This window comes from Phymastichus coffea, unplaced genomic scaffold (assembly GCF_024137745.1).
Source record: "Phymastichus coffea isolate CEN01 unplaced genomic scaffold, Cenicafe_Pcof_1.1 PCOF00007, whole genome shotgun sequence".
Classification (NCBI taxonomy): domain Eukaryota; kingdom Metazoa; phylum Arthropoda; class Insecta; order Hymenoptera; family Eulophidae; genus Phymastichus; species Phymastichus coffea.
Window position 1 is genome coordinate 9,922,313 of NW_026706818.1, and position 18,525 is coordinate 9,940,837.

At 33.1% G+C, this 18,525-nt stretch overlaps 1 protein-coding gene across 1 annotated transcript in view; it reads right to left on the bottom strand.

The window, feature by feature from the left end:
• The window catches only part of LOC131668942 (lachesin-like), a 944,221-nt gene that overhangs the window by 918,704 nt on the left and 6,992 nt on the right, over nucleotides 1-18,525 (bottom strand). The window contains exon 2 of the mRNA XM_058943448.1: nucleotides 8,459-8,580. The gene's annotated coding sequence lies outside the window, so the exon portion shown is untranslated. The remainder of the gene's footprint in view (nucleotides 1-8,458; nucleotides 8,581-18,525) is intronic.

Here is an 18,525-nt window from a genome sequence, read left to right on the forward strand (position 1 = left end):
ATTTTTGACCTTTCTAAGGTCACAAAAAAAATTTTTGCATAAGACAATTTTGATTTAAAATTTTCCGCTCTTCCCAAACCCGCACTCAAAAATAGGGGTTCCCATTTGAAAAAACCATCTTGACCTTGAAATGACCTTCAAAATTAACTTCAAGGTCAAAACTAATGGCACCGTCAAATGGACCCCTTTTGTCCTGATCAACTTTTGTCGGAAACATTTTTTTGCAAATGTCGTGGTTTAGAATCAATTCGGGTCCATAGATTAAAATGGGTCACCCTGTATATCGTCCATACTATATATTCTGTCTATATCGATAACTAAGAATTATGGTTACTGTCTTTCTAACATTTTGAACAAATCTTTTTTAACTTTTCTAGACATGTCTGAAATATTATGATCATTGTAAATATGTTTAATATTCACACCATCTGGCCGAAAGGGCTATGGCTGCGAGGTTAGCGGCCAAAACTCTGTTCATATCGTAAAGGTACCGTCGGAAGTACCCGTGACCCGTCAAGATCTTGGTCACGTAAAAATTTACATGACCAAATTTTATTATAATAATTTTAATTGCGTTTAATGTTATTAAATTTTAGTATGCAAAGTTAATTTGTCTATTACATTCTAAATATTAATTATTAGAAAAATGCAAATACTCTAAATTCATAATGAATATCTTAAAAAAATGAGTAAGAATTGATTTCATTGATAACAGTTTAATTATAACTGTTATTAATAAATAAATAATTAATAATTTATTTAAACATTAAGTTGTATATAGATCGAAAGCGTTAATTTTGTATATAATAATGACAGCTTTATAATTTATAAATCTTAATTAATTAATCTAGTAATTACATTATAAGATTATAGAAAAAACCGTTACAAATATGAAAATTTATTATAATTCAAATGTTTTTAAATAATTTGAGTATTTTTTTTAGAAATTACTTCTACAATTGATAAACTATTAAGTTATGTAAAATTTTATTAACGTTTTATTAGGAGATAAATATTGTGATATAACATTAATTAACTTTATTAGTTAATAACTTTTGACGATACTATTTGTGACATATGTAAATCATATAAAAACGAACAATAACTGAATTTGTAAAGTTTACATGTTTTTAAATTTTAGTATTAATGTTTATTCACTTGTAAATTTAGAAAATTCATTTCTAAATTCACGCAGGAATCACAAATGATGATTCTGTTAATCTAACTCGATGGGAAATAAATGAGAAAGTAGATGAAAGCTCTAGCTTAACCGATGCTCAAAAAAATGAAATAGCTTCGCTTCTGTATGACTTCAGAGATATATTTTGTAAAAAACTAGGTTTATTAAAAGTATACACTCATTAATTAATTCTAAAAGATAAAGAGCCATATTTTTCAAAGCAATATCCTATACCGTTAAATTAACAAGAAAATGTTCGAATTGCAATCAAAGAAATATTAAAAGATGGCGTTATTCGTCGATCAATCAGTAATTATATTAATCCATATGTTATAAACACTAAAAAAGATGGATCAGTACGATTTTTTTAGATGCTTGAAAATTAAACAAAAAATTAGTAAAAGTTTAGGAAGCCCCACTACATATGAATTGTATTTTTCAACATTGTTTCGGAGTAAAATTTATATCTAGTTTTGATTTGAAAAGTAGTTTTTGGCAAATTCCTCTCGAAGAAGAAAGTAAAAAATATACGGCATTTATTATCGAAGGTAATACCTACGAATTTAATGTAGTACCTTTCAGTACATGCACTAGTACAGCAGCATTAGTAAGAGCATTAAATCTGTCAATTGGCGATTTAAAATAATTTATAATACCATTTGTGGATGATATATTATGCATTTCTAAAACATTCAATGAACATATACATCATTAACGTACATTGTTTACATGCTGTCTTAGAGATAATTATAGATTGAAATTTTCAAAATCTAAATTAGTTCAAGAAGAAATTGATTTTTTAGGACATATTATAACTCCATACGGTATAAAAGCGCAAAAAAGTAAATTAGAAATAATTCAAAATTATAAAGCTCCAAAAAACTTAATAAGCTTGCAAAGCTTTCTTGGGTTTGTAAATTTTTATACAAAATCTTCAAAAAATTATGCTGAAATATTGTAGACCTTTAATGAATTTAATGCAACAAAGCAAAGGTTATAAATGGTTATCTGAGCATGAAAAAGCTTTTAATAACGTGAAAAAAATATTTATTGATACTACTACTTTGAACGTTTAGCGATCGGTGGAAGGTGGAAAGGCTCGTTCTTATCTCATAAGGTAGGAGCGATCTTGCCACGCCTTTGTTGTTGACGATTTTTGAATCCCCTGCCTAGTTTTTCATTTCGTTTTGCAATTTTAAAATCCATACAAAGTTTACTTATAACTTTCATTAGATTTGCTTCAGCAAACGCAGCAACTTTCTCACTAAAACTATACTTTTCGCTTGCACTCTATCCCAGGCCTGTTTAGCTAGAATTTTCTCGACTTCTAATAAGCAATATCGTGATCTTTATAAGCAGCATTTAGCGGTTTTTTTTCAGGATCACTCCGAGCAAGACTTTTTTTCAATTTAGTTTCTGGTCCGCAATACTGATAACCAGGCAAATGAGCTTCGAATGATAATTTATTAATGATCTTATTCACTATACCACCACCAGTCTTTCTTTCACCACAAATGATCATATCTCTTTATAAGACAATGTCTTAATAAAATAAAAAATATATAAGTTAGTAGTTTCATTCGTTGTTCGATCGATGACTTGAAAACAATATGGTCTTCAAAGACCAACCACTTAAGTTGCAAGTTATAAATTTTGATAGCGCGGTGGAGACGGAAACACGAGAAAAAAGACCCTAGTAATTGTAGGGAAACTAAATGTTTGCTAACACTAATCATACATCCTAATGACCTTAGATGTGAAAACGCTTATCTTTATTCAAAATCCCTAATCAACCAAAGTATAAATTTTTGAAAGATTTTTTCGAACCGATTGATGGTATACAGTATTATGAATTCAGCGAGCATGAGACAGTTGTTTCACCAGATAAAGCTCATTCAAATTCCAACATGATTTTGGACGATATAGCTACTGAAAAGCAGAACAACGTGAGAGTATTCTTCTATATGGGAAGACATAAAAAAGTAGATAGTTTCTATCTCTGTCAATCGTACGCTCGCATACCGAAGAATCTCATTCAAGATAATGTGAATTTACTAGTTTTGTTTCGATAAGATGACGTGAATATTAAACATATTTACAATCATCATGTAAACACAGTTATGACTTTTAAGAAGTTTAAAGCAATTTGTTCAAAATGTTGGAGAAACGATAATCATGGATTTTTAGTTATCGATAAAGACAGACCAATCAATCATGGACGGTATAGAAAGAAATTGGATTCTTTTGCTATAAATATAGCGGAGTGAGCATAGGAAGATTATTTAACTTTAGAAATTACAAGCATCAACATGGCTGGTTTTGAACGAGAAAAGAAGGGGCTCGACCAATTATCTGAGGCTCGTGATGCCGTCAGACGTAAGTATCAACTATTAAAACGTGACAAAGCTAATTTAGAAAATACATTGAATAAAACTTTTAACATATGATTGATCTATTGAAGAAATTTGTAGAGGTAGCTATTGATAAAACTAACGGTACTACGTTACGAATATTACGTTCGATAAAGTTTTCAAGTCAAAAACAACATGTTCTACACTTGCATTAACCTCAACAGAGAAGCAATTTAGACAAAACATTTGTTTTTCGCTTGCAAGAAAATACATATGTCATAGGCAATTCTCCAATTTCTTTCTAAAACGATAACATTACTGTGAATGATAAAACATACAGCAAAACGCCTGGTTTAATAGAACTTCTATTTCGTAAAAAACCTGATTCTACCTTTATCAGTTCATCGAATATTGAAAATTATATAAAAATTCTTAAAATCATTAACGCTCATCGTAAGAAATACAAAATACATGGAGAATTTGGCTATAAGCACGTAAACAAATTCAAAAAGTATATTAGTCCAATTTTATCATTGAGCGGTAGTGCTACTCGTAAGAAGCGAAAATTGACTATTGATGGAACAGGTCTTTTACCTAACTATAAAATAGCAAGAAAAGGAAACATCATTTGATTATGTATATTGGGATGATTCAAACGATCTCGTTGATCGATTAAGATTAATTATCGGCGAACAAACCGCTGGTAATCTTAGTCATATTAATGAAATTCATTCAATCATTGAAGAATTACGTGAAGCTGCCTATATATATTGAGAAAATCTTACATATTTCTCAGTAATAAAATAAATGTTGATATGTGTGGACGTACATTGAATAAAAAAGAGGGAAATCGAGACCCTTCTGGTCTAGGGTATAAAATCACTAAAGACGAACAATAAAGTGTGGCTGATAAAAGAATATAGCCGATTCTCAGGAGAGTAACGATGCTGTAAACTTACGAACGTTGCGAAAAACTAGTGAAACTGACGTTACTACGCTTACGACTGCAATAAATAATCTTAAAAAATGCTCTAGATATAATAAGATCGAAATCACAAGAAAATAATAAGGACAAAGACTTAAAGAATATATTGTTTGACTTTATGCATCAATATTAACAAAAATATTGAAAATGAAACATCAAAGATTGGTTGATGAGTTAAACAAACCAGCACGTCAAAACTATCCTCGTTAAAAAGTTGATATACGTGAAATAAATGAGACATGGCTAGCTGATCTTGTTGCAAGACTATTTCAGAGAGAACAAAGGTTTCCGCTATCTATTAACTATTACAGATATGTTCTCAAAATATGCTTGGAGAGTTTCAGTAAAATAGAAAACTACTACAAATGTCACTAATGGATTCTGTATTAAAAAAAAGGGACGCATTTCTAAAAATCTCCAAATGGATAGAGGCAAAGAGTTCTGAAATACTAATTTCCAAAGTCGAATGAAAAAATACAAAATAAACCTATATTCTACTTACAGCAATATTAAAACATCAAATTGTGAATATGTTAATCGAACACTCAAAATTATTATGTGGAAAAAATATAGTTTAAGAGGAAATTAAAAGTGGATTGACTTTTTTCCCGATTCAATAGAATCTTATAATGATCGAAAACATCACACAATAGATATAAAGCCTCTAAAGATGTAATAAAAGAGAATGAAATGTAAGTAATGACACGATTCTCTTTCGGCCAGCGTCTTTTCAAAAAACCGAAATTCCTAGTAGAAAACAAAGTGCGAGTAAGCAAGTCTAAACATGATTTTGAAAATGGATATACATCTAATTGGTCTACAGAAATCTTTTACTATTCATCGAGTTTCGAGAACTAAATCTGTAACATATCACCTACTAAATAACCAAGAAAATCCCATTGTTGGTGGTTTTTACGAGCAAAAACTACGGAAAGCTATGTATCCTGATATCTATCTTGTAGAAAAAATTTTTAGAAGACGGGATAATGAAGTCTTCGTAAAATGGCTCGGCTTTGACAATACTCATCATTTTTTACGTTCTTATGAATGTTCACCTTGTTTGCCACTTCCTATATGGCAATCATTCTCTGTTCCAGGACATCAAGGAGTTCTTACTCTGATTTGTCGTTCTCGACTATGTTGCCCCACAGCCTCCACAGTGTTATTTTCGTCTGTGTTACGCTTGCTAGTTGCTACTGTCATTTACAGTACTTAAAAAAGATTTCTTAATACATACTTGTCCATGAAATACATTTTTTTAAGTTTTCTGGAAATTATTGTGTCAAGAATACATATAATTAAATCAGAAATACTTTTTGCTGAAAAAGTCGAAATACAGTTATGAAATGTGAGGAATGTCAAACAAACAAATTAAAATGTAAAAAGTATATAAAAATATTATAGTCTTATAATACAGCCATTTAATATCACCAAATCTAAAAAATATTGCATTCTTTCTTTTCATAATCAATTATCAAAATTCATTACTCTTGTTACACTAGCAGACTAAATTGTTGAAACAGTAATTGAAGCATTTATAAAGAAATTTATTTGTATTTTCATGGCATTAATTAGTGCTAACTAATTAATTATTCACAGTAAAAAAAATCATGAAGAGATTCAAATTTAACAAGGTAGAAAATACTTAATTCTCCTCAAATTTCCGTGGTTTTGTCGGACGAGTAAATCACTCTCTTTGCGAAAAATTCCTTTAGGAGAACTGCGAATGAAAGAAACCATTAGAGTTTCATAGAAAACCATTCAAATCCAAACATAATGTTGTGAGGGGTAAGGCGATCGTTGAGATCGCTCACCCTGTTTGCATCTCTCTCTCTCTCTCTTTTCCGCATGCTCCTCTTTTACGCTGCCACATCGATATTTTAGTAGTTCGAACCAAGTATCGACGCTCGATGTGGCTTTGTTTTCGGTCTAATTTCTGATCGGTGTCGGTAGATGGAGCATCGGAAGCAATAGGAGAGAAGGAGGGAGAGAAAAAAAGAGAGAGAAATAGTGTCACCGGCGTGATCCGCAAATGTGTGTGTAGCCGATGAGTATTGAGGGGTGGGGCAAGAATATACCACGAAGAACAAAAGAACACGAGTAGTACTGGCCAGACCAGCGTTGCGACAATGTTTAAGCGAGGAAATACTTAATTATGAGAGTGTCAAGACAATAAAGAGGGACTCCAACGGACATCTGCTTTCTCATGTGATAACGTAGAAACGGCGAAGAAGTCGAAACGAACAACGGGCGCTTCGCTGCTGGAATCATTAACAGCAATCGAGAGTCTCTGGTACGTTTATTTGCACGGAGATAAGCTCGCTGGCCTTTTTCTCCGATGCGTAAAGCAACATCGAAGTATTGTAACTAGGCCGACAAAATTTGATGAAAGTCCAGACCCAGAGACCCAAAGGAATTTGATGCGCAGAATCCGAATCTGGCCTCAGAATTGCTCCATCACTCTAGATTCCCGAGATATCCTAACCTAAAAGTGCAAAAAACACTGTTTTCTGCGGTTTTTGAGGTTACATAACATCTTGAATAAATTTTTTTCCGTCTGTTTTTCCAAAAACAGGCGACAGCATCATAAAGGAGCACTCTTGCCCTCTGTAATCTTTTTTCAAATTTGAGATAGCTTTTTTTCTCATCGAGATATCAGTGATTGAAGTTAAGTATTTTCGTAGTTTCGTAACAACGTTAAATAAGCCTATATTGCATATGTGAGACTATAAGCCCAATTTAAAAGTAATCGTTTTCGATTTAAAAGAAAACCCATATATAGATCTTTTCAATCGAAAACGATTACTTTTAAATTGGGCTTATATGCTCACATATGCAATATAGGCTGTCTTAACATTGTTATGAAACTACGAAAATACTTCAGAGTGCTCCTTTATGATGCTGTCGCCCGTTTTTGGAAAAAAAATTTATTTTATTTAAGATGCTATGTGACCTCAAAAACCGTAAAAAACAGTGTTTTTTGCACTTTTAGGTTAGGGTATTTCGGGAACCTAGGGTGATGGAGCAATTCTGAGGCCAGATTTGGATTCAGCGCATCAAATTCTTTCGGATACAGTATATGTCTGGTCTCAGGCTCTGAAAATTGTCGGCCTCTGTAATTAGTTACGCGACGTTATTTGGACTATTTCTTGTTATGCGAATCGCGAAGTCGGAAATTAAAGAAACAAACATGTTAAAATGAGAAAGACGATGACAAGGCATGGAAACTTTTAGTTCCAACACAATCATGGACCCAAATACTAGCGGAGTACTACAATTAATGTACCCCGAGCTGGACACGTCAAACGCAATATAACTTTCGTTAGAGTAAAATGAATCTACTACCGGCCAACCACGGAAACCAACTTACAGAAGTATGTACAAAATGACCAGATAAATTTGCAGTGCAAAATAAAACAACGACCCCCTTATGGACAAATGATAAGGCATAGGTTGACTAGGCAGATAGCGCCACGAATATCATGGGACCATTTCCTTGTAACTTACGAGGCTAGGAGTATATCATGGTATTTATGGACCTATTCCCACGTTGGATTAAATGTATTCCAATCAGAAAAGCGAATGTCAAGACTATCATGAGGGAGTTGCATAAATATATAACCACGCGATTTAAGGCACCAGAAGTTTTCCAGAAATAGGCTAATGGATGAATACCTATCGAAACAAGGAATTCAATATGACCTGAAACTGGTGTATTGCTCGAGAACAAACCCAACGGAGAGATATAATGGGATCTTGAAAGCAACGATGATTGCCTTTAATATGGAAGGAACATAGTTTAACGGCATTAATAAATTCATTTTAGTCAACTCACAGTTACTGTACTTGTGTATACATATTAGGTATAGGTGTATACATTTATAAATATAAAGACCGAACATAAATTTGCATTTATTTATTTATTATGAATTATAGTTTTACCTTAAATTTGCCGATATTACTAACGCTGCATGAAAAAATAGCTTCTTTCCCAATAGCTGCGGTTTGATTTGCAACAGATCCAATAAATGTTGGACCTCCTGGACGAAGTGCACGGTCTCTTGCTGTAATAATGTAATGAGTAAGGTCAAATATGACATTTTTTGTCTTAGGCATCATTGACATAACTAAAATTATGCAATCTTGATATTAACGTGGGAACATGAAGGTGAAAATATATTTTATACACAAGAGATAAATATTTAAAAAATTTTTAAAGGTTTTCCCTGATCTTCTAACATTTTGTTTTAATTTTATAAAAGTGATTCCTTTAAATTTTAAATTTGTTTTATCCACTGTTTGATAACACAGGCCAATAGTTTTAAGAACCTCAAACCGGACATAGTATACTTAATAGCTTTTCATGTGCTGATTCCGCATCTGGGCTCAAAATTCCTCTATCACCCTCGGTTTTCCAGATATCTTAACCTAATAGCGTCAAAAACACGCTTTTTTGCTATATTTAACCACCTGTAACATGACGACGGATTTTTTTGTATAATTCCGACCGCAGTTCCTAAAAGAGCAACTCTTGGGCTACTAGTCAAAATTAGTTTTCTAATTTTTTCAACAGAGATATGGTCTTTTGAAAAATCTTAGATCTAAACATTCCATTATAGGCTTATAATAACACGAAAATTAATATTACCATGCTCTCAAAACTCGAAGTGTCCGACTAGGCGTCAGCTTGATATGATTCCGCCAAATTTTCTGGTTTGAGGATTACTCAAGAAATAATATGTGAATTCCTACTGGCTTAGGAAATATCGAGTTTAAGGTTATGAGGTTTCAGCAGACTGAACACTATGCTATACGCTGACTCTCATACTTCTGATGCTTTTATGCGTGTGCATTTATAGGCATTATAAGTGAATATTGAGTTTTGAATTATTATAAATCTATAGTGGAATGTTCAGATCCAAAATTTTTCAAACAACCATATCTCCGTTGAAAAAATTACAAATTTAATTTTGAATAGTGCTTTTTGTAGCGCAAAAGTTGCTCCTTTAGAAACTGTGGTCAGAATTTTGCAGAAAATATCCTTCGTCATGTTATAGCTTGTCAAATATAGCGAAAAAGCGTGTTCGTGACTCTTTTAGTTTAAGATATATGGAAAACCAAGGGTAATAGAGCACTTTTAAGCTTAGATTCGAAGTCAGCACATGAAAATCTATTAAGTATATTATATCTGGTTTAAGGTTCTTGACTGTTGTAAAATTTTGTTGGCCTGTGTAATTACATGTAATAATAGTATAATTACTGTTGAATGAAATGTTAAAAAAATTTGTTTGAGAATGTATAACTTGCCTAACTATCTTTGTGAGTGTTCCTGTTTTGTTTGTGGTTTATTGATTTTTCATATTTTGTGATTTGATTTTTGTATTTGTATATTTGTATCTTTTTTCAGTTTTTGAATAAAAATAACTCTGTTGAGATTGACAAATTTTAGTTAGTGAAACGTTGGTTGAGGAAAAAATTAACGATTTTTCTTCTTGATTGAATAGTTGGAGGGATAATTCTCCACCATCGTACGATTTTAAATATCCTACCTAATTATCATGGAGAATAAAATAAAACACAATTGTCTAAAATACATTGCAAATTATATTTTTAGAGCAAATAAGAAGTTGACACATAATAATTGATACTCGAAATAATTGAAATAATAGTTGTCTGTGGCTTACTTGTAGTGATTGAAGTGTTCTTATACGAACATCAACAATCATTACTGAAACCTTTGGAAATGAATCGCCCAAAGTCGAGCTGCGAGAACTGTTATCGGACTATTCCCCGGTGGCTTGTGACAGAAAGTGAGTGGATTTCAATGATAGTATGAAAATTTAATCATCAAGCAATGAGCGTAGTCTGATTTAATGCGGTTCTCGACTTCGATGTGCCCTATGAATTTCTTCTAAGTATTGTCACATCTATCTGGGAAAGGTCAGACAGCGCCACAACAAAACTTAGCTGAGTTTCTAGGCCCTAATAATAATGATAAAATTTGTAACAATGTTTCCTAATAATAATATTATATTATAATATTATAAAATAATAATATTATAAAATAATAATATTATAAAATAATAATATTATAAAATAATATTATATTATATTATATAGTTATAGGAGTCTAAAACTACTTTATTCTTATAAGAGAAATGGTCTTATGAGCAAGCTCTTAGACTATCATGTAAAATAAGATTGTAGCAAGGCTGATCACTGAATAATGAAACGTATTTTAGGAAATAGCTGAGACTGTATTTCGTAGATACAGTACTCGCGCTGCTAAGCAAGGTACAATTCACCTCTTACCAATGAGCGAAATTAAATATCCTTTTTTACGCTAGATGGCCCCTACAAGACTATTTTTGCAAACTCGCACAAACTTCAAACAAGCTTTGTTGTGAAATTGTGCGCGCGAAGTAAGAAATTTGTGATTTAAAAAATTGAGTTGAACACGCTAAATTTTATGATCTAAATTATTTCTCATGGAAAAATCTTCTTACAAAATTATAAAAGACTGCAGTTAATTAAATGTTTAGCATGAAATTTACAATAAATTTATTGCAATTTTTTATAACAAAAAATTTCTTTTGCTATTATAAAATCAACAAACGGATAATAATCGTTTTCACTAATTTTACAAGTATGTATAATCAGATCTGGCAACACAATTTTAAATGTTTAAATAAATAATCAATTGTTTATTTATTGTTAATTCTGTTTAAAAACGAGCTATCAAAGTGTCAAATTCTTGCTTCTCTTTATTAAGGTGTTAGTTTTGCTGTATCATATTCAAATTCGCATGGTATTTGTATATTGCAAAATTGTTCGTGATATTTACTTACAAATTAAATTACGCTTAGTATTACATAATAAATTATTATAATAAATTTAAATTCGAGTTTAGTGCATTGAAGTTGACTAAAAAAGTGTTTTCGTTCATTTTAAAATCTTGTACTTGTCGATTTTGCATAGTAAACAATAAATTTTCCACGTCTGTGACGTCACACTTCTTATATGGTCCTTATTTTGATCAAGTGCCCTAACACACCTAAACGTATATGGGCAAATCCACGGAACTTTTAACTTTTGTGAAATAGCCATAACACTGCAATTATTGTAGCTATGTGAAATTGTAAGCAAATATTTATATGCCATTTCGATAGAGCATCCTATTACTAACATTTATAAAAAAATTGAGTGCCCAAGTCTTTTTTATTTAAAAAAAATAGGCCGTTAAAACCTTGAAAACTGGAAATTTTTCAATGAAATAACCTAAATTTTTTTCAATCTTTCGCATGCCCTACTCGCGGCCCTTCAAGGATCATATTGATTAAACTTTAGATAGATAACTGACCATAATGGGAAATCGTGGGATGAGTCATGTTGATGTGCGAATCCCGATAACAATCCTACACCATGCCAATGACGTGAAATAACTTTATGTGAAATCGATGTTTTATCAATATTTTGTTCTTTTGTGATCGCGGCCCTCAATATAACCAACTATTTGAACGCATTACTTATTCCTGATACCAAAACAAAGAGATATAGCCGTGACACGAATATGTGCGCATGATATCTGCGTGACAAGATGAGTTTTAAGTAGATAAGAAAATTCGTGCAACCATCAAAAATTCCATAATATCGTATAGCACATCTTCAAAAATATTTTAATATGATTTCTGTTGCCTGTGATTCCATTAATCCATTAATTATGATCATAAAATACGAGGACCGCAAGAACCCTTGTTATTATACCGTTGCTATCAAATAAAATGGATATATATTAATAAAACGACGATAAAATCAAAGTTATACATTCCCAAAGAAAACAAAAATTGGATGTGCAGAAATGTAGTATAAATTGAATACTTGCAGTTCAAATTACAAGCAAATGAACTTTTTCTTTTGTGACGGGCGAATCGATCGTTGAGTTCGATCGCCCTGTTCGCCTCTCTCTCTCTTCCGCGTGCCTTCCCCTGAGCCGCTGCCACATCGGTCTTGGTTGATTAAAACCGAGTATCGACGCACAATGTGGCTTTGTTGCAGGTTTGATTCCTGATCGGCGGAGATGCCTGGCATTGGAGGGATAGGGCAGGGGCGGAGAGCAGAGGAGGAGAGAGAGAAGTAGTGTCGCCGGCATGAGTCGCACCTGTGCGCGTAGCCGGCGGCGTTCGGCCGTTTTTGAGTACCTATAGGGAGGGAGCGAGTAAGATGTCGCGGAAGGCGCGAGATCGCAGTCAGTGCGGCTTTGACCAGTAATTAATTTGGAGAGTTGAGCCTCGCGACCGAGAAGTGTGTGCGAGAAGCATATCGAGTGAACGGAATAGAAAAGGAGGACAGGACCATCTGCATCCATCCAGAAACCCGCCTTTCGAGGACGACATCGTTGGCCCAGAAGACGCGGACTTCTCCAGCAGCGCTTCCTCCTAAGGTCAGGTACCCTTTTTGTTTCTCGGTGCGTGCCTCGATTTCTCTCTCTCTCCGAGCATCGTATAGGCCGGACGCGGACGAGCGGTTGTATGCGTGAACTCGCATCGCCCTCGCGGAATTCGCGGGACAAGTTTTAAGGTGATGTTCTGTCTCCTGTGCGTTAATTCGCACGGAATGAACTTAGCCCGGACTCGGCCGACACACACGTCGAACGCTGTATGTACGTTATTGTTGTAATAAAGTGTAAAATAGCTGAACTGATGAGTTTATTCAGTTTAACCTGTCTCTCTCGTAATTAGTTAAATTGCGATTATCGATATTACCGGACGACATAGCCCTCGTTAATTTTCCGCAACGAAGCGAGTGTGCCTTCCGAGCCTTTCCCCTTAAATAATTTGTGACGCAACGTTGTTCGGGCTTAAATTATTAACGTACGTGTTACACTTTACGCGACATATTATATTTTTTAAATAATTTTGTTTGCAATTCTTCTTGTTATGTATAATTATTGTTATTGTTATTTATAGTTGTGCTTATTTGCGTTATTTATTATTGTCACTGAGTTTATTTACGTTATTTATCAATGAGAGATTATAAAGAATGATTTAATTTAATAAAATTTAATTTTTGTTCGAATTACTTATATTTGACTTTCTGACCTTGACGGCCCTCGGTAAAAATGTTGCACAAACGTGGAATATTACTCCTCAATGGTAGATAAACATATGTGCAAAATAACAAGAGTGTGCGATTAAATTTTTTTCCAAATTTTCTTGATATCTAAAGTTAAGAATTCCGTGGATTTGCCCATATGTGCGATGTCGCCTTAGTTTTGATAGCATTCCTTACCGGTTTTAGATGTGTGGCGGGGTTGCCATTGCACAGTAAAAAGCGAAAGAAAAGAGCGGATTAGACTGGACCGTTACACTACTGTGACTTATGACAATAATCGGTACGTCGTAGTACACGCTGCGTCTAGTTAAAATTAAATAAAAAATGACTATACCTCAAATTTTATTGCTGATCCTGTATCCTGGCTCTGTATAGATATATTTTCTAAAGCGACCAAATTCGTAAAGATGGCGCTTTTTTTAATGACTTTAAATCGATTTTTGATCATTTTTTCATTTTACTTATTGATAATCATTATAATACGACGTAATAAGTTAGGTTAACAATTATACCTCATTTATAAACTATAATCAACCTGACTGAATATTAATTTAACGATTACAGAACTGTAAATTCAACAAAACTTTAATATATATACATAATTATGAAATGAAATCAAACTCATGAAAATATTTTTTCATAAGTGCAAAGTATTGCAAACTAGTGTGGCGCTCAAAAGTTTATCAAAGGAATTGGCATTATTTCTAGATACTTTACAATTACTCCAAGTTGCCTTGAAATCTTCAAATCAATGAACAGCTTCCATTGCCAGCTCAGAATAGTATTCAAGATCTGAAATAATAATAGTGATAGTTACAGGATAATAAAAATAAAATAATAATATCGATATATCTTGCTGACTTAACTCGCAGAATTTTTCAAATGTTCAAAAATAATGTGAAGCTTCGGCGTTATAGATATTTTTAATCCTAGAAATTGATTTGAAACTTTTAAGAATTTCTGTAAATTTAGGATCTAATGTAAAAGTAAAGCATCTATCAACAACTTTTTTATTTTTCTCAATACTTCAACATATTTACAGACGCCTAAGCACTTGATTGAATCTAAAATATCAACTGAATTTAATAGTTTATAATAGTTATTTCCCACGAAAGAATAGTTTCCATAAGTACAAGTTCTAGATACATTACATTTATTAGCCCATGCCAAAGCAATACTTTCAAATTCTAATGACATTTTATCAAAAATTAAATTCACTGCTGTTAATAAAAGATGCATTTGAGGTGGTATGAAACATAGAATTATCCACAAGTGGCAGCAATGATGAATTGTAGCGTCGCAACACGATGTATAAAAAAAAAACAATAATTTTGGTTTGCGTACGCGCATGCGCAAATTCATGTATACATGAGTGTATGTATGTATGCATGTGCTAACTCACAAAACGGTGAGTGTGAGGGCAGCACTTATCAGCGCTTCCTCCCTCCCGCCTACCTCCTTCTTCCCTTATTCCGGCTGAGCCGGTAGTCGTTGACGGCTTCTTCCTACGTGCGGAGCTCCTACGTTCTCTCTACCTACTCACTCCCAACGTGTGAGGATAACTTCCACACGAACGTGTGGCGTGCATACTCTGCACATCATCATCGTCTATCAACAAAACCAGCTACCAACGTAGCTTTTCTGCTTCTCTATCGTGTGTGTGCAGTGTGTCAACTAAACGCGCGTATCCGTGATAACCACGTGTGTTCTTGATGTGCAGCCACTGCAACTCAGCGCGAAGTCAATTGCATTCGGCTTGTATTTCTCTCTCTAACTTTCAGTGATTCAATAAAAAGGGTTTTTTATGCCTTTCGAGGCTTTTTCCCTAAATTGTATGACTATTATTTTCCTAACCATTTAAAATATCAACTTTAAATAAAAATGCGCATTCATAAATATATATAAAAAACTTAACAATAAAATTCAATAAAAAACAACAAATAGTAAATTTCAAAAACTAGGGCAGTTTATTTCGCCCAATAAGCTGCTCAAGCTAGAACATGAATTCATACATCTTTTGAAGTTTTTAGCATTTTTTTTCGAACAGTTTTTCTATGATAACCACTATTTATAATTTTTTTCACACTGAAGTACAGTTCTTGAATCGCCAACATTAAGCAAAGTAGTTGAGTAAGCGTCTCAATAGGGGCATGGATAAGTAGATATACCTGAAATGAAGCCACAGACCATATTAACAATTTTTAAAGTCATGTTACGTCGACGACGAGTCAGACTATTTTATAGCTGTAAAATGTGAATTTTTTATGGAAGGGGAGTTCCCGTAATTAAATGCTACCTTCAGATCCTTGTAGATCACGTTGTGCTTCATCTTTCGGCAAAAGTGAGGTCATTCTTATAACAATAATCTGATAATCAATAATGATAACAATAATCTGATAACAATAACAATAATCTAAGTTACATAGCTTGTTTATTTCGGTCGATAAAATATTTAGGTAAATGTGACATATTTTATTCTATGTTTGTCTATTGTTTTTTTTTTGTCAACGCAACTAATGACTTCGTAGGTTTTATTTAAAAAATAATTATGGGAAAGAAAGCAGTTGCCAGAAACAAAAAAATGGCAAATTATTGGTTTGTAAAAAGCGAATAAAAACCAGACTGAAATATTTAAATTATTGAACGTAAGTAGATGTGTACAAAATACTATTACTGCATACCACAAAAGTGTTACGTCGAGGACGAGTCAGACTATTTTATGGCGGTAAAATTTGAATTTTTTATGGAAGGGGAGTTCCCGTAATTAAAACCAATAGTCATTTAATAGCTGACTTTAATCTCGGTGACGCACTTATCCCTTATGGGATTAACCCTTTATTGATTAGATTTTATGTATTCTGTGCTATAAAAGACGACGCAAAACAATTGTAACACACACTTTGTATTCTACTCTGTGACACTACGCATCTTCTGTAATTTGATCAATAAATATTATAAATCTATTTCTATAACTTATTTGAGAGTTATACCTAATCTACGTTACACCTCTGGGTTCTGAAGTATGAGTTTCTGGACCAGCTAAACTACAGGTAAATTATTTAATTATTACTTTTTCATTCGGTACGTTAGATACCCTGCAGCCCTGCTTTCGTTTGAGTCTCGCACCCGTGGTAAAGCGCTTACGCGTTGACCGAAATGACTCAGTCGCGTTTGAGCAATTCTTATCAATTCGCGGCCGTTATGTGAGACGTAACAATTGGGGGCACCTCCGGGTAACATTTTTTTAACGAAAAGCAGGGTTAGGCAAAAGTAAATTTTTTTTTACAAACATGGCTACGGGAGCTGATTCGAGAGACAAACGAAATGAGGAAGCACTATTAATTTTAAGAAACTGCATAGGAAAAGAAGATCCGAATTCTATAACTAGTAGAGACCCAACGTTACTAGAATGTATAAAATTTCTGCACGCTCGTCAGCATTTAGATTTCGAATTAGAAGGCAAAAAACAACAACAATTAGAAAAATTAATAAAAATTTTAGCACATTATATAAATGAATAATTAATAAGGAATTCATGTCAAGATCCACTTTTACTATTCATTGTAGAAGAATTAACGAAACGTAATATAAGTCCAAAATAAATTTTTGTAGCAGTAAATTGTACTGACAAACTAGTACAATTTGAAAATAAATTTGAACCAATAATTGAATCAAACGCGGAAGTAACGGAAGACGAGTCAAGGGAATATTTCCAAGCTTTGACAAACTTGACAATTGACAATGATAACGAAGACAAAATAGACAAAATAAGAAACGAAATTCCTCTTATAAATCATAAAAACGTTAAATTTTTCATACCAAAAATTACTGAAAAAAGTCAAAACGAAAAAAGTAGCAATTCAGAATACTTTACGCCAAAGTCAACATGCAGATCATTTGCCAGCACAAGACCGATTTATCATTCAACTCCACAAAAAGTAACCCGTACAGTATAAAATTCCATAATTAGCCCTTTGAGAAATATAGGTTTGAAAGATATCGTTGATTTCATTCCTAAATACGATGGATACTGCATTCCGCTACATGATTTTCAAGACGGTTGATGGGAAGCTTATAATGTTATTCCACCAGAAAATGAAGCGGATCTAGCAAGATTAGTTAAAATGAGATTATACGGGGATGCATTAAAAAGTATGCGTGGAAAGCATTTTGAAACAATTAGCGAGATTGAAATGTATTTAGACCACCTTTTCGGATCAGACAAAACTTTCAACCAATTATCAGGTGAGCTGACTTTGCTCAAGCAAAAAGCCTCAGAAAATGTAGTAAAATTCTCAAACAGAGTTAAAACAGTAGCGCGAGAATTAGTAAGCGCAGCAGTGCGCGAAAAAAGATATAATGTCGGATTCTTAAATTAATTAGAAAAGGATAAAGCCAAGTTTTTCATCCGCGGCTTACATTGGGTGATTAAAGCGCGAATGGGACAGGCAAAAAATCTCGAAGAAGCAACAGCAAAAGCGGTAGAGATTGAACGCGATTTCGCAACACAGGAACCCAACGATCTCAACCAGACAGTACAGGTACTTGCAGAAGAAAAAAAAGAATTAGCAAACATCAAAAGGGTAAAAGTAGTAAAAACAGATAACTAGCAAGTATGTCAAATTTGTAAGTTGTCGAATCATTTAACACTTACTTGTTTTTACCGTAACAATGGCAGTACAAAATTTAGAAATGAAAGATTCAATAGTAAAAAGGCTTAAAGCAAATGAATAGTCAAAATTCACCCAATAAAGAAAGAATGAGCCAGCAAGTAGCTCCGCTCAAAGTAAATCAGAACTCTACATCAAAAAATCAATACCAGGAAAATTTTAATTCTAATGATTTTTTAATTCTAATTCCGCATTTAAATGCGGACCAGGAAATCTAAACAGAGATCT